Source organism: Squalius cephalus, assembly GCF_949319135.1.
Source record: "Squalius cephalus genome assembly, chromosome: 16".
Classification (NCBI taxonomy): domain Eukaryota; kingdom Metazoa; phylum Chordata; class Actinopteri; order Cypriniformes; family Leuciscidae; genus Squalius; species Squalius cephalus.
Window position 1 is genome coordinate 29,547,553 of NC_137137.1, and position 26,427 is coordinate 29,573,979.

Consider the following 26,427-nt stretch of genomic DNA (forward strand, 5'->3'; position numbering starts at 1 on the left):
CATTTAGTAATTTATAATTCAAATAAAAATGATTATTTTATGTAACAGAAAATACAGGCTACACATAACATTTAGTCATATTTTTAATGTGTAACATCATGTGGTCATATATCTATTCTGTATATTTTTAAAAGCTTATAAGGGAAAAAAAATTACGCATACATATATTAAATGAAACAAAGTCACAACCTAAAACATCTACTGCAAGTCCTTTCCCTAAAAATGGAGGGGTACACTGTAAACTTTCTAGCAATAAAAAGAGCGCTTCCTTTCTAGAAATGAAATTAACCACTCCACCTTGGCACAAGGCAGTGGACTTTTCTTAAGGGCTTCTGTTGCCAAGCTTGTCTCTGCAAACATAAATTAACCTGAGTGTGCTTACCTAAAATGTCAGGGTTAAACGAAGATTGAGCAATGAGGTCGAACAGGGGAGATTCAGGAGTGTGTGGACCGATGAAGGCATGAACCGGTTCGCACCCCCCACGCCACTCCGGCCTGGCCCAAAACCCCAAGTTAGCGAAGGAGGGGGTCCAAGAAAACCTCCAGCACATTAGCTGGCACAAGCGAGAAGTCAGGAAGTATAGGAGACGCCTCCTGCCTGTCCTGAGAGCGTAATCCAAAACCAGTGACATAGCCAATACATGTCATATTCCCTCAGTATACATGAAGAGTTTATTTTTCAACCTAAAACCTGTCCCTCATAATTACTCTGATTTGTTTAAAACCGAGACGCCTAACCACCAACAAGAGACCACTGTTGTTGCCGGGGGGAAAAACAGATACATCCCACACGGAATTACTGAAATTTTCCTTAATTGATAAAACAATGTCTCAGACTATTAATGTTTCTGACGCCGTTAATATGTTAACTGCAGCCAATACAATCAAGTGTAGGTACAAAACGCGTTCAAGATGGTGGATGAAGAATTCCCGTAAAGCAGCTAGCCCTATAATCCCGACCACAGCGAGAGTGAGATTCTTTCTTGGAGCCGGAGGGTGTTTGGACGTCTTCCAGGTGTGGTTCCTGGGCTAAATAACCTCAGTCAGTGGATGAGCGCCGTTAAATCCCAAATACTGCCAGCTTCGGGTAAATATCTCAGCCGTCTCTGAGCAGTTCAGCGAAGGAACCACAAATATTACTTCCATTCTTAAAACTGGGTAATGTCCCAGCGCTGTGGTGAACCATATTGTAGGAAACATTTTTAAACTGGTACAACTGAAAGGTTTAAATTGGCTATAAAATCTCATTCCCCCCCTTTTCTTTTTTCTCCCTCTCTGGAACCAACCAAAATTCTGTTATCTGCGAAAGCGTAATCTAGAAAATCATAGCATTACTAGCAATGCAATGTCAAACAGGAACTTAATAGAACACCAAGGTAATTTCCAGCAGCAACAGCTGCTCAGTGTTTCAGTTTTCACTGGATTCCACAAAGATTCATTTGAGAAATCACTTGCTGTGTATAAACATATCAGAGGCTCTGGATTATAATCTATAGCTTGCGCCGTCCTCCGAGCCCAAGCCAACAATACCGCCAGTTGCAAATGAATGACTGAATTACAAATTCATTAGCCGGTAAATTGTGTTAAAGAGCCCTACGTTAAACAACGTTACAATAACAATAACATACATGCGTGTGTAGACCTCCTCACAATCAACCACACAGAACGGAATAAAAATATGATGTCTGTACCTTTAAAGTTTTTAAAGCTTCGCTAACGCCAACTTGGTGAGGGAGGACCCAAAACATTTTTCAGTGTTTGTTCTGTGTAAAAACCCTGCGGTATTAGGGTGCACTAATCTTTAAAAGGTTAATTTATTCATAGAGATTTTGACAGAGATGTATGGGCCAGCCAACATCTCAGGCACCTCTTCCCACAGGGAGACGTCTAACATGAGGACTGGGGGAGGGAGCGCGAGAGAGAGAGAGAGAGAGAGAGAGAGAGAGAGAGAGAGAGAGAGAGAGAGAGAGAGAGAGAGAGAGAGAGAGAGAGAGAGAGAGAGAGAGAGAGAAAGAGAGAGATGGATATAGAAAGAGGGAGGCAAAGGGAAAGTGGGCAGTCAACATATTCTAAACACACAGACATAATTACCTCATCGTTGAAGGCAATGGCTTTTAACCTTGCAAACATACAGCTTCCATTTCTCCCATTTCATCATAAAAAAATATAGTGTATGCATTTACAGTAAGTTAAATTTGAGCATATTTATCCCGAGCAAAAGCTGTTTCCTGACAAATTTATCTTAAATAAATCTCAGCGGTATTTAGATTTCATCCAAGTACATGCGCTGATTTAAGAGTTATGAAAAAAATATGCCGCATGTCACGTCTCTACTCAAATTTCAATACCCTAAACACACCGCACGGTTTATGGCTTGCATATCTCCATATAAAGCACTCAGTTTAAACTAAATGATGCAGAAAGGATATAGCATACTGGAGGTCCCCAGATTTTTTTTATTGATTTTCTGAAATGATTTTCTGAAAATAAACAAAGCATTGCTGGTCTAAGTAAAAAAAAAAAAAAGAAGAAGAAAACTCTGGAAACAGTGTGCATAAAGCTAGTTGAGAGATGATGAAGGGAGGTTGCATGAAATAAACTTTTGTGGCATTTCATATACAACTGTCACAGGAGGGGTCCGCATATATAAATCCTAGCCGTCAGACATTTAGGCGTGAAACGTACTTTTTGCAAGTACGCAGACATGAATGCTTGGCCAACATATTGCACGTTAGTTGTCCAATTTAAACATACTTGCACTCTTTCAATGATGTGCCGGTAACTAACTTCAGGGGTAGTAGTTCCTTTCAAAATGATCAATAGTGAGGTAGCTTTCTATACACATGAAAGCAGTTTTATCCCAGATTCTAAATATGCCTGCTTTCCTACTATGTAGTTCATAGCATGTCGGTTTTTGCCGTTTTCATAAAACTGTGACGAAAATACCTGGTCGACCTACAACATTCGAGAATATCCCATGAGGCTATGAGAGAGTCGTGAATGACGGGAAGCGTCCCAACTGATATTGTAACCCTTGTGAAAAAAGAAGTGCACTTAACTGTATTGAATGCACACTTGTAGTGTACTTTAAATTTGATGTATATGTTTAAACTGTATATATAATATAATATATGTAAAAATTACTGGAATACAGTTGACAGAACCCATTGACCTCCATAGTAGAAAATAAAGTACTATGGAAGTGAATGGCTAACATCAACTGTCTGGTTAACAACATTTTTTTTTTTAAATATCTTCTTTTGTGTTCAACAGAATAAAGAAACTCATACAGGTTTGGAACAACATGAGAGTGAGAAAAATGATGACACATTTTTGGGGTGAACTATCCCTTTAACATAAATCACTGGCAAGAACGGCTTTTAATAAAACTTGTCAGTCTATGCAGCAGAAATGCATTTTTCTTAATCTGTGCTATATGACTAGAGAAAACAGACCAAAAGGACATTGCCAAAAGCATCAACAGCCATAATGCATTTTTGATTTTTGTGCTGTCTCTCACACATTGTTCATTAACACACTACAGACATTGTAATAGAACAAATCTGGTTTAAAATGAGTAAAATTACCCTTTTAAGAGTGTAAAATTGGAGCAAAAGCTTGCAATGCAATGTTCCTTGCCATAAAACTTAACAGTCTCTATATTGACAATGTTGTTTGTTTGTAAACTGTCATGTATCTCCTGACAACACTTTTTGTGAAAATAAATATTTTATGAAGATTTGATTCTTCAAATGTCAAAAGTCTTCCATATTCATTTGTGGCTTCAAAGTGTCCTTAATAAGTCAGACCATATAGTAGGTACTATGAACCTTTTTAATGTGCCTCCTAACGTTTTAATTATCAATGAAACATCATAATGGGTTCTTAGTTTTTTCCATTTGCAGAAGTCGTATGGCTCGCCAATGGGGACTCGCTAAGCCCACCTGTTGGGCCAATGCCAGGCTGTGCATGTAATAATTGAGCCATTAACAAAACAGAGAAACTTTCAGCCATCTGTGCGAAAGTGGAGCCAGATATAGGGATAAATCTCATGTAGCACCATTCAATACCGATTGAATGGAAGCATATCTATTCAATGTCTTGCTGTTTCCATTAGGATGTCAATGACATAGCTCTGATTAAGTCATAGCTAATGCTATAGCAATAACATTAGCATGTAGTCTCTGACAAGCCCCTTTATCCAACATGTGTGTGACTAAATGCATTTTTACAGACTACTCGTAAATGTTACGTAAACAGGCCACCTTGCTTTTCATTGGGTTTCAAGTAATGACTCGAGGCATCTTGGCAGGAGTATTGGTTCAGACATTGGATGATTGGTTCTGAAAGTCCAACACATGTTGAATTCATTTTAGTTTTTGAAAGACTGCTTTGGCTGATAAGATTGACATGGAAAGTTTGAAATTATGTTAGTGCCATCTTTTATTACAGCTAAGCCCTAACATTTGAAGTTACCTCTACCCAGTGAGATCCCTATTTACGGCCGCCATCATTCCTTCCCTTCATCGAGGCTATTTATGTTGCATGCTTATCAGTTGAAAGTCTAATCCCCAAAATACACCCACCCTAGCTGGTGCAAGAACACAGCATGTTATCTTCGATTAGCAACACTTGGACATGACCCCATGCTCACCCCAGCATGGGTTCCTCCACCGAGACGCTTCATGCTCTCCTCATGCTGCATCTTTCACCAAGTGCCTCTCTCTCACTTGCCCTGGGCGCATCTAATTGAAAGCGATCTCGAGGCCTAGCAGAGTTCCGTTTCTTTCCTAATCCTCCGCTGGGGGAAGCTCACATGGTCCCAATTACGTCGTATACTGGTTTCTCTGACTGCCTCTCTCTTTCTCCTCACTACCCTTCTCCCTTAGACTGGCCTGTGCAGGAGTTTATGTTATTAACTACGCACTGCACAGTTCCTGCCTGTCACGGGGGCCTGGAGATGTTATCACCGACGCTCTGCGTATATGGTTACCTTGAAAATATTCCATAAATTAGATTGGGATTGGCAATTTTCGGAATATGGAAGAGTAGACAAGGCAAGGGGGGACAGGCTTCAGTGTAAAGAATAGGACAAGAGGATCTGCTGGTGTTTGTTTTGGACAGAGAGACATTAGAGGTATGTCACTGGCGAGCTGAAAGTTGATCCTTGGAAGAAAAAAAAGAAGCTGGGAAATGCTTAAGGGACTCTTGGAGATTCTTCTAACAGTCAAAACGAGACAAACAGTTCCTATTTTTATAGAAATTCCAATGGTTCAGTTCTGGATGAGAGACGGCAGTTTTTTTGTTCAACTTCTGCTCAATGATAGAAGTTCATTCCCCATAATCAAATAGGTCTGTGTAGGGACTTTTTATTGTCAAGTTGAAAGAGCCTAAAGAAAAAAACAATGACCTTCCCAAATGAATAGCATCCTATGGAAGCTCATAAGTGACTGATTAGGAATGCTCTAGATAGGCAGCAACTTTACACGCTATATAAATAACACTTCTTACGTGAAGCACATAGGAGGCTGGACTCTTAATTGATTCCAATAGAATTTGATACAGTGGTCCTCACTTGTGATCATTGAAGCAATGCAAATTTTAGATGTCTTTCTTATTTGACTCACATATTTCAGCTTGGAGCCAAATCAGATGTGTGAAATAGTCAGGTGTGATATAAAATGTGTAGTGGAGAGGAATTGAGAACAATTGAGAACGGTTTTAATGCATGCCTTCCAGCCTAGGGTATGTTCACACTTGGCATGTTTGGTTCGATTAAAACAAACCCTGGTGCGATTGCTCTATTAGTGCGGTTCATTTGAATGAGTGTGAGCGCTGCCATCCGAATACTGGTGCGCACCAAACAAGCCGACCAAGACCGCTGAAAAGATGGGTCTCGGTCTACTTCCAAAAGAACTCTGGTGTGGTTTGAATGAAATATAAATGCAACAGGGACCAAAGACATGTAAATAAACCAAAAACACTACATGATGTCACAAGATGCTACCCTAAAAAGGACAGAACGCTCAAGCAAACCTGTTTTTTCTCGTCATAGAACGATGTTGCCCATCACAGTTCGGTACAGGCATCAGAACCGCGATCTTCATTTGTGTGTGTGACGGAGGGATTCCTGCCGCTGTTTTTGACTCCTTTACACATTTTATAAGCTCTTCACGAGTTCTCAGCTGGTCAAAATACCATCATACATAGGCTACGCACATACAGTGAGCGCATTTATCTCACACATTGTTTTGGATGTTCGGTAAGTTCCAATGCAATGCGTAATAAAAGCCGAGCAATCAGGTTATGAACATATCTCTGTGCCTTTAGGTTCGGAATCTTTAGATTCGGTGTTAAAATGCCAATGTGAACGAAAAGCGGACCAGTACTAAATGTTTTTTGGGGGTTTGTCTGGACCAAACAAACCAAGCGAACCAAACTACAAGTCTGAACACACTCAGAATTGAGTATGCAGACAGACCACAGTATAGACAGAAAACATTTTTTTTTAGCATACATAAATACTGGGTTAAACAGATGACTTTAATTAGATATTTCTCTCAGCCTATCCACAATCTTAGATGATTTTTCACTAAGCCTGTCGTAATGCATTCTGGGATTGCATTCTCCACAAACCATATGCCAGAGTTTCAACCCTGCTCCCGGGGCCCTACAGTCCTGCAAAGTTTATTTCCAACCTGCATGTGTAGTTTCAAGTGATCCTGAAGAGCTTGATCAGCTGCTTCAGGTGTGTTTGTTTAGGATTGGAGTTGTACTCCGCAGGACAGTGGTGCGTCTCAATCAGCTCCCTAGCTTCCAATGAATCCATGAATCAGTATATAGTGTAGGCCTAAACAAAGTCGGGCACTGGTAAGACAGTAAGGACCCTGGCTCACTACACATTGGGACACTGATAACTATTTCCGGCAACATGACAACGTCCTCATTGCACAACTTCACTACTGGTATTTATGAACAGGACAACTTGTACCTTTCATTATTTGTAATGTTATTTAAAGTACATTATGATAAGTACTTTGCTTGTTATATATACGTGCAACATTTCAGCCATAAATAAATTATAAATGTAAGCTAGATCATGTCTAGCGATTTATGTTTATGCTGAAATATAATTAAATAATGGTTTGTATTTTTTTTTTTTAAACGTCATTACAAAAAACAAGTTACGCGTGTCATTATGTGTAGAGTTGACTCGTGTGATTTATGTTTTGCACTTCATAACCTCTGTTGAGGGAACATAGTGAGCGTTGATGCTTCCTGGGCATGGTGCATTGTGGGACTTTTTAGGGAGCAAACATTTCAGTGCATTAAAATGCGTTTTTAAAGTGCGTTTCCGTGCGTTTCGTTAAAATGTCTGACTCCCTGATAAGTGCCCTATGCAATGCTGCTCTAGTATTTGGCAAAAATCTTATAACTTAAAATTGCTAGCTTTACATTTTGGAATATCCTTTGCTATTGGAGCACACTTATTGATCAGGAATTTTGGTAGGCAGCTCACTGGGCTTTGGAGCAGGTTTTGGCTAAAATGCTTTGTTGCTGTTTTGTACTTTCAATACCTCATTAGGGCAAAAGTATGTTTCCATCCACCTATTTTTAGGTGCATTTTGGGATGTCGCATAAAAAAACGCTGGATGGAAACGCCAAGATGCACATGAATTCTATGAATGCACATAAAAAACGTAGTTACTCAGTTGACACTGATACATTTTTTATCCGATAAGAAGGTGTGCAAAAACTACAGAGGAAACACATACCTTGGGGAAAAAATGTGATTTTCCTCAGTAGGGAATGTGATTGGATAACTGGACTAACCAGCAGATCAATTTCATTGCACAGCATGTCAAATGTTTGATAATTCTGCAATGGTTGGATCATTCTGCAATACCTGAGCCAAAGTCTGTCATCAGAATGATTTTATATAAGTGTCTCACACGATTGCATTCCCAAACACCAGGCACACGAACGCAAGATAACATGACAGCGTTTATTGCGTTTTACCTGCCCACTCTGAGACGCAAGTCATTTATGATGGAGGAAAAAAGAGCCACAATTTATTCCCCGATTGCAGAAACTTTGGATACTTTGCACTAATTTCCCAAGAAGTGACGATTTTGTTCTCTTGAACACATGAGATGGAAACACTGATTTATTAGCAAATGTTTTATGCGACATTCCAATTTTGCGCAAAGTTAAATTTGCTAGTGCCTCACTCTCATCATGATTCAGCAAATGTGAGTCTTTTATTTTGAACCAGTGATATCAAAACATCTGATACTCTTGATCAGCTCACAAAAGTCTATTTAAAAGGCACATCAATATCTATCATTCATATATAAAAGAAAAACAAAACATTTTCACCTTCATCTTTTCAACTGTTAATAAATGTACAGAAAATAGATGTAATTATTTCACATCAGTTAACTTAATAAATAATAAATTAAATAAACAATTAGACTCTTTGTCACATTTGATCCATAATTGTGATAAGTCAAAGGTCGTCTCATGTGGCTTTTTAATGTTACAGACATTTCCTGTGGAAAAAACTACTTTTACTGAAAGGTCATACTTTTCACCTCCAGCAGTGGTGACAACAATTTCAGGTCCTCGAAATTATCACACTAGAGATTGCAAATTAAATTATCATTATTTCCTGGCCAGGAAGAGCATGACTACTTATAAAGGTCATCATTAGGCCTTTCCGAATACCGTAAATGTTAGTTTGTTCTGAATCTATAGTATTTGATGAGAATGATTTGAGAATGCAACACATATTTGAATCTACATATATTTTTTTTATTCCATTAAATGTGATAATATATAAAAATTATGAGCAGTTATCACAAACATCTAAATAATTTAGTTACATTTTACATTTAAAATCAGTTCCCACCATCAATACCATTGGAAAATAGAGTAGCAAAATAAGACAAGACAAGTGTGCTTTTTTTTTTAATCGAAAAGCAAAATTCCTGTTAAAGAACTACAACAGCAATCCTGAAACAACATCCACGAATCAGACGAGTCATGTTGTTACCATGGAAACGGAGATCACAAAGAGCACTGCAGTGACCATCCATTTCCATGAACCATTGAATGACCTAATTGAGTTGGTCTACCTAAGCGCTCAAATCATATTCGGATATGACATTACCACGCAAAGACAAATGGCGTAAAACTGTAAAAAATTTGCTACAAAATCGAACCTGACAGTTAAAATTCTGAATTATTGTAATCAGCTTATCGTTGTGAATCTGGAAAAAGCAGTGAGACAGTTTTGAACACATTTTAATGTGCATGCTCAATAATTGATTTTGGTTCATTTTTACAAAGCAAAATCTTCCATAATGCATCTTTAAAGGGGACATATCATGAAAATCTGACTTTTTTCTGTGTTTAAGTGCTATAATCGGGTCGCCGGTGCATCTATCAACCCAGAAAACGTGAAAAGTGACTACCCAGTAACTTTCTTTTGGTAAGCCTTTCCCTGCAAGCATGTCAAAAAATAAGACGATCAGATTTCGCTCCCCTTCTGACGTAGAAAGGGGATCTTATTATAATATTACCGCCCCTTGAGGTCCTTGCACACTGAGTCCGAAATTTTCATATGCGTTTTTTACGTATTCATCATTCGGTGGCTCTGAATTGTCACAAAACCTCTCCAAATTCTTGCACCGGATCCGAAAAACGCAAAATATCGAACCCGATCCGAATTTTTTTATGACGGACAAAAGTTTCAGAGACAGTGTGTAAGCGTGATTGACACAACGTGAGGTCGTATTTATTTTTCAACGTGCAAAAATTTCGGACTCGATGTGCAAGGACCTTTAATCTTCCACCTATGGCGTCGCCATTTGGTCTTCGCAAGTGACAATAGTGTAACCAGTTCTAACGCAATGGCAAAAGTTCGAGCAAAGCATGCAGACAGTTCAGTTGGCTGCACAGAACACTATTTGATCAAAAATGTCACAGCCGTCTTATAAAGACCTCAGGGATCTGTGTCAGTTGTGTCAACGTGAAAAAATGTAATGTCCGCAACACTGCTTTAAACTCCCATATTTAATAAAAAGGCAACGTTTCGACCCTGCTGGGTCTTCTTCAGGCAATTGGTGGACACATTTGATGAAGGGATATATATAGGCCTTACAATCAACTGACCCACCATGTGATTTCAGTTAGTTTGATTAGGTCTAAAAAAGCCTAATAGCCCCACACATTACTCAATTAAGAGAACACTTACATACAGGTTTTTTACAAACTTATACATCTCAAAAGGGGGCTTTTTAAATTTCAATATCCCCAAAAGAGTACATAACATAGCCATCCACAGAAAAGAATAAAGAGAGAACAGTAAAAAAAAAAAAAACAATCAGTGGAAGAAACAGTTCAATATATACAAGCCAACACAAAACAATTAAAGAACATTACCCCACATATTCATAAAACAGCATAGAAACAGACAATTTCTTACAAAAAAAAATATATATATATACACTCACCTAAAGGATTATTAGGAACACCTGTTCAATTTCTCATTAATGCAATTATCTAATCAACCAATCACATGGCAGTTGCTTCAATGCATTTAGGGGTGTGGTCCTGGTCAAGACAATCTCCTGAACTCCAAACTGAATGTCAGAATGGGAAAGAAAGGTGATAAGCAATTTTGAGCGTGGCATGGTTGTTGGTGCCAGACGGGCCGGTCTGAGTATTTCACAATCTGCTCAGTTACTGGGATTTTCACGCACAACCATTTCTAGGGTTTACAAAGAATGGTGTGAAAAGGGAAAAACATCCAGTATGTGGCAGTCCTGTGGGCGGAAATGCCTTGTTGATGCTAGAGGTCAGAGGAGAATGGGCCGACTGATTCAAGCTGATAGAAGAGCAACTTTAAATGAAATAACCACTCATTACAACCGAGGTATGCAGCAAAGCATTTGTGAAGCCACAACACGCACAACCTTGAAGCGGATGGGCTACAACAGCAGAAGACCCCACCGGGTACCACTCATCTCCACTACAAATAGGAAAAAGAGGCTACAATTTGCACGAGCTCACCAAAATTGGACAGTTGAAGACTGGAAAAATGTTGCCTGGTCTGTTGAGTCTCGGTTTCTGTTGAGACATTCAGATGGTAGAGTCAGAATTTGGTGTAAACAGAATGAGAACATGGATCCATCATGCCTTGTTACTACTGTGCAGGCTGGTGGTGGTGGTGTAATGGTGTGGGGGATGTTTTCTTGGCACACTTGCCAATTGGGCATCATTTAAATGCCACGGCCTACCTGAGCCTTGTTTCTGACCATGTCCATCCCTTTATGACCACCATGTATCCATCCTCTGATGGCTACTTCCAGCAGGATAATGCACCATGTCACAAAGCTCGAATCATTTCAAATTGGTTTCTTGAACATGACAATGAGTTCACTGTACTAAAATGGCCCCCACAGTCACCAGATCTCAACCCAATAGAGCATCTTTGGGATGTGGTGGAACGGGAGCTTCGTGCCCTGGATGTGCATCCCACAAATCTCCATCAACTGCAAGATGCTATCCTATCAATATGGGCCAACATTTCTAAAGAATGCTTTCAGCACCTTGTTGAATCAATGCCACGTAGAATTAAGGCAGTTCTGAAGGCGAAAGGGGGTCAAACACAGTATTAGTATGGTGTTCCTAATAATCCTTTAGGTGAGTGTATATATATATCAAATTCTTCATTAAGAGCATAGGGAGACATTGTATTTAAACAATGAATCCAAAAAGTTTCCCGTTGGAGAAGCCTTTTATCATGATCTCCTCCTCTAGACAGTTTGTTGACCTGCTCCACCCCGATTTATCTGAGGGCACTGACATTATGCCCGGCTAGTTTAAAATGAGCGGCGACAGGACTGCACTCATCCCCTATTCCAATGGTACTCCTGTGCTCACTGATTCCGGTCTGTAGCGCTCTCGTTGTTTTGCCCACATATGCTAAGCCACATGGGCAGCGAATTAAATAAATAACATATGTGGTGCTACATGTAATGACACCGCGAATGGATAATGTCTTGCCAGTGTGTGGATGATTAAAATTTTTGCATTTATGCGTGTACGAGCACTGGGCACAACTGCCACATCTATAGTTACCATCTGGCATACTAAGAAAGGACGTTGTGAGTTGCGGACGTATATCATTTTTAACTAGGTGGTCTTTTAAGTTAGAGGCACGCTTAAAAATAAGCGTAGGTTTTTCTGGAATAACTCTGATTAATTTAGGGTCCGAATCAATAATGTGCCAATGTTTGTAAACAGATTTTCTAAATTCTGACACAAGTGGGGAATATTTTACGCAACAAAGGGGATTTAAAAAAAAAAAAAGGTTGTGTCAACTGTATCACAACAACTACATAAATCTATCCACTAGGGGTGGGAAAAAAAATCGATATTGCAATATATTGATGTGCTCTCTGTCGCAATAAATAATCGATACACTAACGCCCAATATCGATATTTTATTACAACACAAAATGATTAATTTACCCGTTGTCAGTGTCACTGTCACTACCCAATATCTACCATTCTGTTTGCGGGGGGCGCTGTTCGAGTAAATAGGGGTAAAGTGGCGCAAACAGCGGCCGGTGAAGAACACAAGTTAACTAACAACAACAGAGAATTGCAGAAAAAAAGAGAAGCGAGAAGAACGGCGGAAAACAATAAACAAGTAATAAAAACTCAGTGAGTGTTTTAGCGCAATTTTCTCACGTCATGGGATCACAACACTAAGAGATAGTAAATATTTTCCTGGATTTTTTTTGTGCGTTCCCGAGATTAGACCTTCCTTAACATACTGCCGAAAACCCGAAGTCTCTAGGTGGTCTGGTTGAGGAGTAGATAGAAGTGCAAGATTGGTGCGCACAGACAGAACAGAAATCATGAGTTAACAATCGCAATTTTGTCCGGTGGAAAATTGCGCTAAAAACTAATCAAAGACCCACCCGCTAGTTTCCACTCTAAAGGGTTTTACGAGACAGTCGACGGAAAGGCACTGGATAAAGACTATGCAATCTGCAAGAACTGCTTTGCAAAGATAAAATATAACAGCAACACTACGAATCTGCAAATGCACCTCGTTCGCTACTGACGTTTCAGTATTATGGTTTACACATGTTAATGTTCATGTTGTTTTGTAATGTTCATGCACTTTTATCTGTCTAGATGTACAGTGTTTACATTTAAGACCAGGAGGCAGTGAGTTATTATGCAAATGCATATTTCTTTGCACAATGTTGGAAATGTTGGCATTAATAAATGCATAAAATTCCCTTATTCCTTCTTTTTCTTTTCAGTCACATATATCGTGATATATCGTTGATGAAATTTCTTCCAATATATTGAATATCGTAGATATCGCGAATCGTGATATTATCATATCGTGGACCACATATCGCCACAGAATTGAATCGTGAGGTACCTGTATCGTCCCACCCCTACTATCCACTAACCATTCAGAAACAGCCAGGTGCGTCTAAAAGTTGCAACCTCTTCCTGAGTCTCTCTGTAAGGCTTGAGGCCAAGATTTTGGATGAGTGAGATTATTCAAATGTTTTGTTATTCCTGGAGTATCCGAAGCTTGTGTAAAGGATTGGCTGTCTTCTGAACGGTGCCGGGAGCAGCAGCTCATTTGCATTTAAAGGGACACACACACAAACGGCGAGTTTTTGCTCACACCCAAAAAGGAGAAAATTTGACAAGCTATAATAAATGATCTGGGGTGTATTTCGAGCTGAAATTAGACACATTCTGGGGACAACATAAATTTATATTACATCTTGTGAAAAGGGGTATAATATGTCACCTTTAAGATACCTTACCGGGGCAATAAAGAAAGCAGAATACAATTCATAAAACCAAATCTCCATTGGATCACTGAAAAAAGTTTTTAGTTACACTGCATTTTACAGTAGTTGCACTTACCCAAGAAAGCACTGAATAATATAAGGGAACTACATGGGTAAAGTATGTATGTAAAACATATGTACATGTGGAATAAAGTGCAATAAAACTTTCTTCTAAATTGGGGAAAACGAAGGAAGGAAAACCGCTGAAATAATACTTACCATTTTTTTCTTCACAAATAATTTATTTAAAAAAAAAAAATGAATCAAGAAGACCATTTGATTCGAAACATAAAAAGATCCCTGATTTCAGGAATGTTCCCTATGAATTATAATATGTATGCATTATGGTTGACTCCTCATCTTACTTCTGCTTCATAAAAAGCATTGGCATGAAAAAAGTGAAGTTTGAAGTTATTTCTTAATAGTACATTGCTAACAACGGCCAAAATTAATGTCTGATTTGCTCTTTTCCTCAAATGTCAAATATGAAACTTCCAATTACTCTGTTTTAGTAATTGCTTCAAGAGTAATTGAAAGACCTGAATTTCCAGAAAGACCTGATTTCCAAGATAAGTACAGGGTTCTTGATGATAAGCTATGGTAACTCCAAAATTGTGACCATTATTTAGTGTGGAAGTGTTCAAATGTTCCTTACAGTATTAATTTTGTAATGGTGACCTAACAGATATGACTGATATGACTCTTATCTCCAACTCTTGTCAGGTCTTTCCTGAAGCGATTCTCTTTTTAAGGATTCGATTTTTCATTTCTGACATAGGAAATATGTACTCTACGTGGCAACACCTTCAGCTTTATAAAACTGCATTTAAGGATAAAGATGAACCTCTATCCACGATTTTTATTAGAATAAAACGCCACATACATATGTTTTTCTGCAACAGAAAACCGAGAGAGAGAGAGAGCCGTCACAAACTCCTTCTTTTTCTTTTGGAATGCTAATGCAGATCTTGCTTTCTGTTCATGTACACAGATAATCCCAAACATTACCTACATCACTGCTATTCACACAACAACTCTACACAAATTCTAACTGTGAAGCCCAACTTCAACCATGTCAGAGCAGTGGCTTCAGGAAAGGAAAACCTGATTATTCGTAACTTAATACAAAAGTGCGCCGGTTGCTTAGAAACCCAAACACGGCTGGGCCGCCCAGGGGTCAGAGGTTCAGCCATGGCTCGGGGCGACCGACGCAAAACTCTGTTACCTGTTTGACTGTATCTCCACGCATGGCTAACAGGCGCGCGCTAGCTCTGCTTTTAACAAGGGGCCCCTGGCTCTCACTGCGGCTCGCTTTAATTGTGTCTCTTGAAAGCCAGCCACTTTTGAGAAAGCTTGCAATTCCACATTGTGTAAACTTGTGAGTGGGGGAATTACGCCTGCACTTAGAGGCATCTTTAAATGAAAGCAGTAAAACATATTCATTCTGAAACCCTTCTGTACGTTTTTTTTTCAGGCTGTTTAACGATGAGGCTATCGGAGAGGGATAAAATGCATTGGCTGCGGAGCAACAGCTGGCATGAGACACAGATGCACTTGGTCACCTCTTTGCCTTCTGCATCTCATTAAGAAAACAAACATTTCAAATGCTTCTTTGCATGTTATGCAAATATGCATCCAATGCATGAAATACACTAAGCAAACATGTAGGCTACTGCAAAGGCTGAATATTGTATCTGAATATGTGACGTGAATACGTGAAAATACGTGAATTTTTACAGTCAGCTTTAATTGACAATAATTTAGCATGAAGCGCTGAATTGCATGGAAAGTGCACTTGTGTACTTCAATTCTTAACGTATTTTTTTTTTAAACAGCACAGTACTTGCAGATAAAAGAATATTAATGGAATAAAAAGCAACGTAAGTGTACTTAAAGAGAGTTCTTTATGCGCTTAAGTACACTTTTAAAAATGTAATAAATGCAAAAAATTAAAAGTAATTATTTACATTTGAAATCATTGTTTTAATAATCTTTTGTCATGTTTTAAAGTACACTTATTTAGATATGTTGACTAACATACTAAAGCACATGTAAAGTAACTGTATCTAGTGTGTTATTTGATATTTAAAGTTAAACCATTTTTGAAATGTACTAAAGTTTATCATTTATAAATGTGTAGTTACAAATATATATATTAGATTACATTGCTAAATTCAATTCAATTCACATTTATTTGTATAGCAATTATATAATATATTGTTTCAAAGCAGCTTTACAGAAAATGCAGATGTCTTACAATTTAGAGTGATCTGGTATCAGAGATGTCCAAGTAATGTCCATATTTCAGAAATGTACAGTTCTAGATTAATTATGCAGTTAGCTAGCATCAAACAATGAGCTCATTACAGTAATTACAAGTTAAAGCATATTTTAGTTTACCATAAGTGCCTGTCAGCACAATACACTTCAACCCTATTTCAAAGACAATAGAACTAACTATGAAAGATAAAGTCCCACTTAAGTGAGTCGAAAGGCACTCTTAAGTTCAACTAATTGAATTTAGCCCAAATGTATGTAAACTCTAATGCGTTTTCATTTACTTGTAAATAACATGCTAATTAAGTGTCCGAAAACATATATTCGTATATTCTTTTTAAAAGTATGTTAAAGTGTACTTGTTTTTCACAAGGGCTACTTTTCTGTGAAATAGCGTTAGAAAAAAAATTCTGTTTTGTGTTAACAGTAGTTAACAAAACGCAGCAAATTGTGAACCTGTCAAAACAGTCAGCTCAAAGCGATCTGTTCCACAGTGCTTGAAATCTCCATAAACCCCCCACCCCCTTTCCTGCAACGTCTCAAACCGAGTCTGTTCTTCATTTGAGCTTCCTGATACAAATGAAAATGTGCAATGTCCAACACCAGTGTGGCATGACTCGGGAGCCCGCGGTCCCCAGTTGAGCAACGGCTTCGCAATGCGATGTAAAGTGTGTCCTACACTTCGGAGCATGTGGTTTTGATTTCAGAATGTTTTATTGCTGAACAATGTTTCTGCCTTGGAGCGCAGGAGCATGTATAAAGAGCATATTGTCCCTCGATGCCCACCCTCAGCACATATGACATCAGTGCGGCTCTGGCTGGCATGTTTAGTTTTAATAGTGAGTTCTGTCATTGACCAATCACTACAGTCGCTTCTATTTGCCCGCACTCTTCGACTACTGCCTATCTGTCCACATGCTTATCTTCAGTGGCAGGATTTTAATAGACATTAGTCTGTCTGCACCGGGTAGTGGCTGTAAAATCAAACCACAATGACCAGGCCGGGCTTAAACGATAGCCAAGATGTGAGATCAAAGAGGGACATTTCAGCATGAGAAGCCAAGCACTGTTAGCTAAAGCTCTTAAAGAACACGGCTATCATATAAAACAGAAAGAAACAAGAAAACTTGGGCTATTACACACACATTGGGTTAATGGAAATATAAAACCTCAGACAGCAACGATCCACCCGGCCTCATTGTAAAAGCGAACCGCTTGGGTAACGGGAAGTATTTCTGTGGGAACTGATATTATTGGATAAAACCCTCCAAAACTGTCTTGACACCACAGACAGATATAATCACAACCACAATTTTGGCTATAGGCTAAATAATGGAGTTGGAATAATTCGATTATACAGTATGCAGTCTTACTTTGTTCATTGTCATTGATGATTTAGAAATACCGTAAACAAACTGATGAAATAGGCTACATTTTTTTATTTTTAGTCTGTTTTACGTCCCGCTATAGAAAATAAAAAGGTCTTGAGCCCCTGCCCCTTTCATCGCTAATAGTAAAGTGTCCTTTCAGAACGTGATTTCGACGGGACACCCCCCTCCCCCTCCCCACCCCGGAACACGATTTCGCCTGTGCACTCTACTGACATTAAGAGCGGAGAAGAAGAAAAAAACTCTGAAACTGGGTAAACGTGTTCTTACAATGCTTGTTACACTTCTTATAAATCCAACAAAATCAGATTCTAGTTATTTTTGAACTATAAAATAGTAAAATAAGATATAGATAGATAATCAGAAAACAAATAAGTAATAATAATAAAAAAACAGGTCAATACATGATAATAGGAATGATAGTTACAATAATAATAATAGTTATCCTATAAGTTTGGGGTCTGTAATTTATTCTTCTGCTTGTGAAAGAAGCCTCTTCTGCTCACCAAAGGTGCATTTATTTGATTACAAATCCTTCAGTATAAAACAGAAATATTGTGAAATGTTATTACAATTTAAACTATTTTCTATTTGAATATATTTTCTGTGTAATAAATTTTAATACATTTTCAGCAGGCATTACACCAGTCTTCAGTGTCACGTGATCCTTCAGAAATCATTCTAATATGCTGATTTAAAACTCAGGAAAACTTTGTGGAAACCGTGATGCTTTTTTTCAGTTGAAAAAAAAAAAAAAAGTAAAAAAAAAACATTATTTATTTAAATAAAAAAAAAATTAACAAAGTGATGCTGGGGGAAAAAAAGTATTAATTATAATTACTATAAAATCAAATCTTACTGACCCCAAACGTTTGTACAGTGTGATGTTGGGATGTGTGTGGTTGTCAGAGCATTGTTGTGTAGTTGCTAAGGTGCTGGATTGTCAGGTGTTTATTGTACCAAGTCAAAAGAGCCTACCTTTATATGGCTCTGGTCCCTCCTCCAGTGTAAGTCTATGGGATTTTTCCACCTGGTTTATGATCCAAAACAATAAAAATAGTTCAAATACTGATGATAACCGTAGCAAACATTGTTAATAAGTATAATTATTGATAGTGTTTAATAAAAAGTTCTGTCATGAAACTCTATACATGGCGCAGGCTGATAGGTCTGTTCAATCTGCTTCCAATCACATCATTCTCTATAGGGCACAGCTGATTGGTTCCTGCTCTATCAGTAGCCAATGAGCTCGCTGCTTAACTTTCAAATACTTGGTCAGTGTCTGCTGTAGCAGTGCAGCACAGAAACCCTCCACCTTCCCCAGCTCCACCTGTATAGATCTGCAACGGGTAATTCATGTACGCTATTGCAGCAGCAGCAGCGTAGCAGATCTATTCTTCCAAGAAGAACCTGTTTCGATTTTATTGATGATAATTATTATGAATAACTATAGGAGTGTGCAGTTACATGACATTCTTCAGTGTGTGGTTTAATGCGAGCGCTCTGGCTCACTCAGGTTGGCATCAGACCTTCTCTAAGCAGAATGCTGAAGTGCTGCTTTCATTGCTTGCAGGTGACTGAGGATAAACTCGGTTATTTACACAGCTGTGTATACGCACATCTCGCTCCAGGAAGACATGCTCTTATTCCAAATCAAATTTCCCTGTCTTCCATCTATTCATCCATCCAGAGGAATCCAGAACGGAGCAGGACTGTCAGGAGTGGGTTTGGTGAGCAGCAGCATCATCCACACTCATGTTCCACAGGGGTCATAGATTTAGCAAAGCCCTGGACTACATTACGGTGCAGAATAGTACATAGATTCTTAATTGGCTGTGAAAAGGGGTTTCATAGGTTCATCACCCCGGATTTCAACATTGTTTTGATTGTGCCTCATCTATGTGAGGATGAATATGACCCCTCACAATATATAGTGCTTTACAATGGCAATTTATCTGTTCAGTAAAATACCTTACTCACCTGTTGAGTAATGAAAACACAACCTCCGCGTCGCTTTTACTACATTTCAAATCCTCTGTCATTAATCCCACATCACACGTGCGTCAAAGTAGCCGGAGCAACTTTTTTTCTCTTTACGGATATGACGAGATGTTCACTGGCGAGTGACGTATGAACGCAATTTTCAGCGAAAACAATCAGGTCTAAAATATAAACATTTATTATAGTCTTACCATAGTGAATCACTGAGACAAAAACACGGAAAAAGGGATTAATGATGTATTGACTCTTTATTTTTATTTTGTTAATTTTGAACAAAAAAAGTTTAGTGTACATTTATGACACAGGACTCTATGTATATTTTTAAGATTTAGGATTTCATTTTTGCACTGCATGTTAAAACATGTGAATGTGAAATGGTTTTTATAAACTGTATTGAAAAAAACATTTATATACCGTTAGTCAAAACGCCATGATCAAAGAATCATGATCTTAAAAACATTTTGATCTAAAGGCTTATGCTGAAACTGGTTCTGCAGAGAAAAATATAGGCTATGATAATGATGATGATGATGATGATGATGATGCACCTCATGAACTTGGTTGAGAGAATATCTAGAGTGAGTGGCAACTTTGAAGAGCATAGAATATGAAATGATGAAACATAATTTCTATAGTAAAAACAAGTAAAAAAAAAAAAACAGCTGCTACAAACTCAGGACTATCATTACATTTAAGTGCATTTTTGCATTTGTTCATTTAATGAATTGATCTGTTCAGTTAGGTTGCAAATGTATTAGGATAAAGTCAATGCTATTACATTGGTTTTCTGGTTGCCTGATCTTCCTCAATCCAGGTAATCCAGCACTATAGCATTTTCATTTATCCATCATGAAGCCACCCTTGTGATAAAGAAGTGCTCTATACTTTTAAAAACAGTACTTATTATGGAAATATGCTAGAATATACTGAATGTAATGTTTTTAGACACATATATGCATAGTTAATTTATATTAAATGCAATAAGTAAAACTTAAGAGAGCTTGACTTAATTATCTTTATATTTAATTGGTAACACTTTACAATAAGGTTCATTAGTTAATGTATTTACTAACATAAAGTAACCATGAGCAATCCATTTGTTAGTGTATTTGTTCATCTTTGTTAATGTTAGTTAATAAATATACAGCTGTTCATGTTAGTTCAGTGCATTAACTGATGTTAACAACATTTTAATAAAGTATTAGTAAATGTTGAAATTAACATTAACAATGATTAATAAATGCCGTATACTTGCGGTTCATTGTTAGATCATAACTAATGTTAACTAACGAGCCTTATTGTAAAGTGTTACCATTTAATTTAATAAATACATAAATGTCTTGAAAATATAGTGTATTGCTGAATATACTGACAAGCATGTATAACTATATTATACTTGTAATGTCATTTCTGTTGATACTGTTACACATTTGTAATGATGAAGTTGCAATTTAGTACATTTCAAATATATAAACTTTATATCGAATAACACTACAATTATATTAAACATATAATCGAGTATGTCAACACATCAAAATAGCATCATTTTAAAGTGTCTCTCTTTAAGAAGCTACACTTAGTGGTATTTCAGTAATATTATATTATCTACAGTTTTATTTAAAAAAAAATAAATAAAAATATGTGCATCTTTTTCAGAAGGCCAGATTTCTGTAGCCTATTATGGTCAGATGTCAATGCATGCTGTGGAAGTGCAGTTTATAACATCTATAGGTGCAAGAGTATCTTCAACCACAAGATGATTAGCATGTATGCAATGTCCAGAGACTGGCTAGTCATTAGGTGGAATCTCAAATCTAAAATCACAAGATAGTATAAAACGTATATTAAAAAGCCAGTGGCATGTTGCATAAACTGCTTAAAAGTTAGTCATCAAATAGTTTTCCTCAAGACTGGTCCTAACTTTTTAAAGTCAGTTAGCCTACATAAAAGACTGGTCTGATTTAAATCAGAAAAGTGAGACTGATTACCTCTTGTGTCTAACTGATAGGGGTCAACTACTTCATCTTAACATAAGGGTAAAGTATATGTAACTGTCCTCAGTCTACATGTTCGATGCTTTGTGTCTTCGATTAAGACACCTGACACTGAACACAGAGCTCGGACTCTTTCCAGATCTCTCAGGACACGGAAAAGGCTGCATGCTGCTGCAAAATTTGTGAAATCAAATACTTTCAAATCATATTTCTAAAATATCAGACATGCAGTCATCCATTTTCTAAAATCTCCGTACTATGTAGGGTCAAAGCCAAGGGATCTCAGCGTCTCCCATATCTTATATGGCACAATCTGTAGCCTACTGAGAAAACACTGCATGACGGACGTCTGCATTGGTTTGGTAAATATCAACAGAGTTGCATTATAAAACAATATAAGAGTCTTATTATCGTTGAAAGTGAGCTCTAATTAATTTCTTAGTTTACACAGACTCAAAATATGACCAACAAAAATAAAATATGGTAGATGCAGAATACAGGCTTTATTGGATCCATGAGTCTAACGTCAAGAAAACATTCAGAGACGTTAAATAAACGTTTATTATTCTTCATTTGATGAAACCTGTCTTTTCTTGTTAATCTGAAAGCAGGGAAACGTCTGATGATAAAAATAGGTCTTTACTTAATTTGAACACACAAATATCCCCTATAATAGAAAATTGACGACTAAAGTGATCATACCTTGAATTTTGGTCTTATTTATGACCACGATTACGTTATTAAAATGTACACAGTAGTGCAGGTCTAAGTCAACTTTAAATGCATTGTATGGAATCAATAGTCTACCACGGTTTAGGCTACAACAAACAACTAACCTCAAAGAACACAACTTTCACGAATTACTCAGTGTCCCACTTGTTTAAATAAACGAAACAATTATTTTAATATGCATATTAGTATTGCACATGCTAATTTTATGAGTAAAACGGGATTTCCTCTGGAACACTAATGTCAAGATTTGATTTAGCTGTGTTTGCATGGTGAGCGTTGCATTTCACTCTGAAATGTGAGGCTTTGTCGCCCTCTTTTGGTGAGACAGGGGAAATCCGCCTCTCAGCTACACGACTGAGCTGTATTATCATATAGCCTACTGTAGGCTAATTATATATTATTAATATATAAGCTAATTAGACTATATTTGATCGCGATTTGGGGAATATAATCAGAATATACAATCAAAATAATGGAGCATTTAAAAAGTTTAAACACCACAGTAAAATCCCACGCTTTTTACTGGTCAGGGGCTCGTTCTTCGTACGTTGCTTATTACATCCGAGATCAAATGACACATCCAAGATGATATCATCGTGCTAATCATGATCCGGCTAATTGGGTTCTTCGAACTCACCTGTTGTTTATGATTAGTATCGCTGGATTGAGTTATCTGAGATAACTGCGCGTTCATGCGCTGGCTTAAAAGGGGATATGTATCGATCGTAGAAACATTGATCAGCAACGCTGCTATTGGCTGTTCAGCGTGGCCAAAGAGCGCGCACAGTTTTTCTCCTCAACAGAGCAAGATAGTCGAAGTTTATTCGGAATTTTAATGTTTAATCAAAACGCCAGGGAACACCTCAAAGTCTGCAAAAGCCAGGAGAGAGGGCTGGCAAAAAGTAGCAGACAATTTAAATCTGTTAGAAGTGGCCATGTTAGATGTTTTTATCACTTATTAGCCTTTTTTTGTATTTTAATAATTGCATAATTAGGCTACTTTGTTCATTGTAATGTCAGAGTCACCACACTAGAACATGGGAACAAATAAAAGTGAAGTACAAAAATATTCTACACAGCCTAATGGTAATTTTTAGTTATATTATAGTCTCTTCTCTTCTATAAAAGGCACTGTTAAATAAATGGTTGTCTGTTTATAAAAGCAACCAAGAAAAAGGCTGAAAAAAAGAAAAGATCTTAGTAGCCTACACTGTAAAATAATTGTACAAATATTGCTGCATTAAATGAAGGTCGCATTAAAAGTAATGATGAATTGCTTTGACTTGTGAAAGTGAAAACTGATAAACTTATATTAATGTAAAAATATTTTGCCATGAGTTATTGATCACATTTTCCCGAGTGTAGTTCATTGTAATGACATTGTGTTTTCCTCTTTTGTGCACTTTTACATAATACACCAACACTTGTATCTGTTCCCAAGAAAGTGGTGGCTGAAATATGTGCAGTAAGTTGACATTCTCTAACTTTCCAAAGGAAAGAAAGTATAAGACTTTGTAATGTCCATTTGTTTCCATTGCACTAGACAGTGAATAAACCCTCTCAGATAACTGTCATATGGAGGAACTAGCCTACCTGCAAGTGCATAAATAACTTTACTTCATTTATACTTGTATGCTTTATGGCTGCAATATAAGTTGCAGGATTCCACATCTACAGAAAGGCCTACAGAAGAGTCTGCACAGACAGAGGAGACAGGCCTACAGGTGGGCAGTGTATAGCCAACTTTTCCTTTTTATTTGTTGCATGAGGCATGTGTCTAATATCTTGTTGCAGGCACCTGACCACTGGCTTTTCTTTACAAAGAACAATTGAAATAAAACTCAAGGAACTAAGCATATTTGTCTTTTATTAAACATTTAATGAAAAGTGTTGTGTAATATGGCACATGCAACAATGCCACAGGTCCTGTCAGGTGTGCAACCCTCAGACTTTTCAGACACTGAAATCTTCCCTTTAGTTAGCCAAAGTTCATTTCATTGTGTGCCCTTGTCCTGGCTAGAGCTGCATTGTAACTGGTTTGGGTCAGGGAATGGGGTCATAAAACACCTGTCTGCAGGAACATGTCATAATCACCTATGAAAAATGCAGTTCTGTTAGGATCAATAAGTGTATGTAATACAGTGAGCTTGATATTTAATTGTGGAACTTTCCTTACCACTTTCAAATAATGTGCAGGAATGTGAATCTCTGAAAATTCTTAAGTCATGCACAGATCCTGACCTTTTTGCTTTCACATTTGTGATTATGGAAGATTTGTCAACTGCCTTTTTTTTTTATTTGATATAATATTATTAATCTGGAATATTAAGAATCCCAATTGTAACTGGGCTGCACATTTACATTGTGAACCCCCTTTCTGTTCACATAATCCCCCTTTCTGTTCACATAATCCCCTTCATTGAGGCCTTGATGGCAGCCTATAGTCTATGGTACCAATCACGTTAGTGAAGCCTGAGTGACATACTGTAATCGGCATGGTCATGATTGTATGATCTTCATAAAAAATGATGATAGCCTAAAAAAAAATTTGCTTTAAAAAAAACTGCTTTACAACATTGGGTCTAAAGTGGCTTGGAAATGCCAAAAAAAAAAAAAAAAAAAAAAACTGTTTTTTAAACCTAAAAGCGCCAGGTAAACTCCAAATGACACGACAGACAGCACTTTCCATCAACTTCTCCGCATCTCCAATAGTGTAAAGGAAACTCGCAAATAATCTTAGGGCAATGCAAACAGTTTGTGCTGTATTTAAAGCCAGACTCCGACAAGTCGAAAATAAATGTGCGTTTCCAACAATTTAATAATGTAAACGACAATCTCACGAGTCACGAGAAAGAAAAAAAAACATCTCAGAAAGTGCACTATCGCGCTGCGCTGGACTTCCCGCATCAGCTCCGCTTATGAAGCCGGGATCTAATCCTGTTTACATGAAATAAGCCTGCTCCCGAGCAGGTTTGAGCTTGCGCATGTGTTGCTATGACAGCAAGTCCAGGATGAGCTTCGAAGAACCAAACGATCCAAGATCATGCCAAATCGTCAACAATCAAATCCAGCTAACTGAGTTAGCGACGTACGAAGAACGAGCCCCAGGTGTGTAAATTGTGTGTGTTAACCATTTAATGCCTGTCCTTTTTTGAAAGGCTCTAAAACTAAAGAAAGGCAGCGAAAGACAGAGAGGGACTGGTATAATATGTCCTGTTGTGCTTCAGTGGCATTCTGGGTAGCCAAAAATATGATTGAGCTGCTAATTTAGCAGTTATGGGCCCTTTCCCCCATGACGCTAATGATAATTAACATGCAAATGAGCTCAGGGATGTGAGGTAGAAGCAGCAGTGCTTCGTTCATTAAGGCCTTAATTACTGTTTGAAAACTGAAACATCAGGGTTATAAATGGAGTTTTTTCATGCAGTGGGTCGGATAATAATTATGGCTTGGACATGCTCTTAGAACTCTTGTTTTGGAGTCATATGGATGACAACAACTAAAGTTTTGCTTTTGTGTAACATGTTACAAGTAATAAAGTGTGTACAAATTAATCGTTCTGTCCATTTTTTTAATGAACTCGATGCTCACTGCCCAGTGAGACTTTTGAGTAGGCTACCCCAGATATTCAAACTTTATTCTAGTTTTCATAAATGTTTTTACATGGAAGAACTCTCTTAATTTGATTAATTAAACAACAATTTGCAACTTTCAGCCTTGGCATATTAATGTATAACTTAAGGGACTTTTAATTAGTTTCCTTTAATTAACTAGCACATTAAAATGTATTGTGCCTGTCATAGAGTGAAGTCATTGTACCGTTTTCATAATATATGATCATGGATTTTAATTCCATAATATGCATCAACTGTAGCCATGGTAGCATATCTACTGGTGAAAGAAGAAGAAAAAAAAACCTAAAACATCTCAAAATCTTCATATCTGTACAACAGCTCAATTGTAATTAAAATAAATTATGTTTGCACTTTACTTTACAGCACATGTTACCTAGGAAAAGACTGGGTAATGTAAGGTAACTACATGGGTTAAGCTTAGGTTTAGTGGTAGGATCAGGGTTAATATTACCAAGTTATTGTAATTAATAATAAGTACATAATATGTATATGCGGAACAGGA

At 37.5% G+C, this 26,427-nt stretch overlaps 2 protein-coding genes across 2 annotated transcripts in view; one reads left to right on the top strand and one right to left on the bottom strand.

Annotated features, from left to right (window-relative positions):
* prdm16 (PR domain containing 16) overlaps positions 1-19,649 on the bottom strand; it is a 323,538-nt gene extending 303,889 nt beyond the window's left edge. Inside the window, exons 1-2 of the mRNA XM_079896433.1 lie at positions 19,544-19,649; positions 18,542-18,593 (exon numbers count right to left, since the gene is read on the bottom strand). The gene's annotated coding sequence lies outside the window, so the exon portion shown is untranslated. The remainder of the gene's footprint in view (positions 1-18,541; positions 18,594-19,543) is intronic.
* clcn6 (chloride channel 6) overlaps positions 1-26,427 on the top strand; it is a 526,148-nt gene that overhangs the window by 388,631 nt on the left and 111,090 nt on the right. The gene's annotated exons all lie outside the window — the stretch shown is intronic.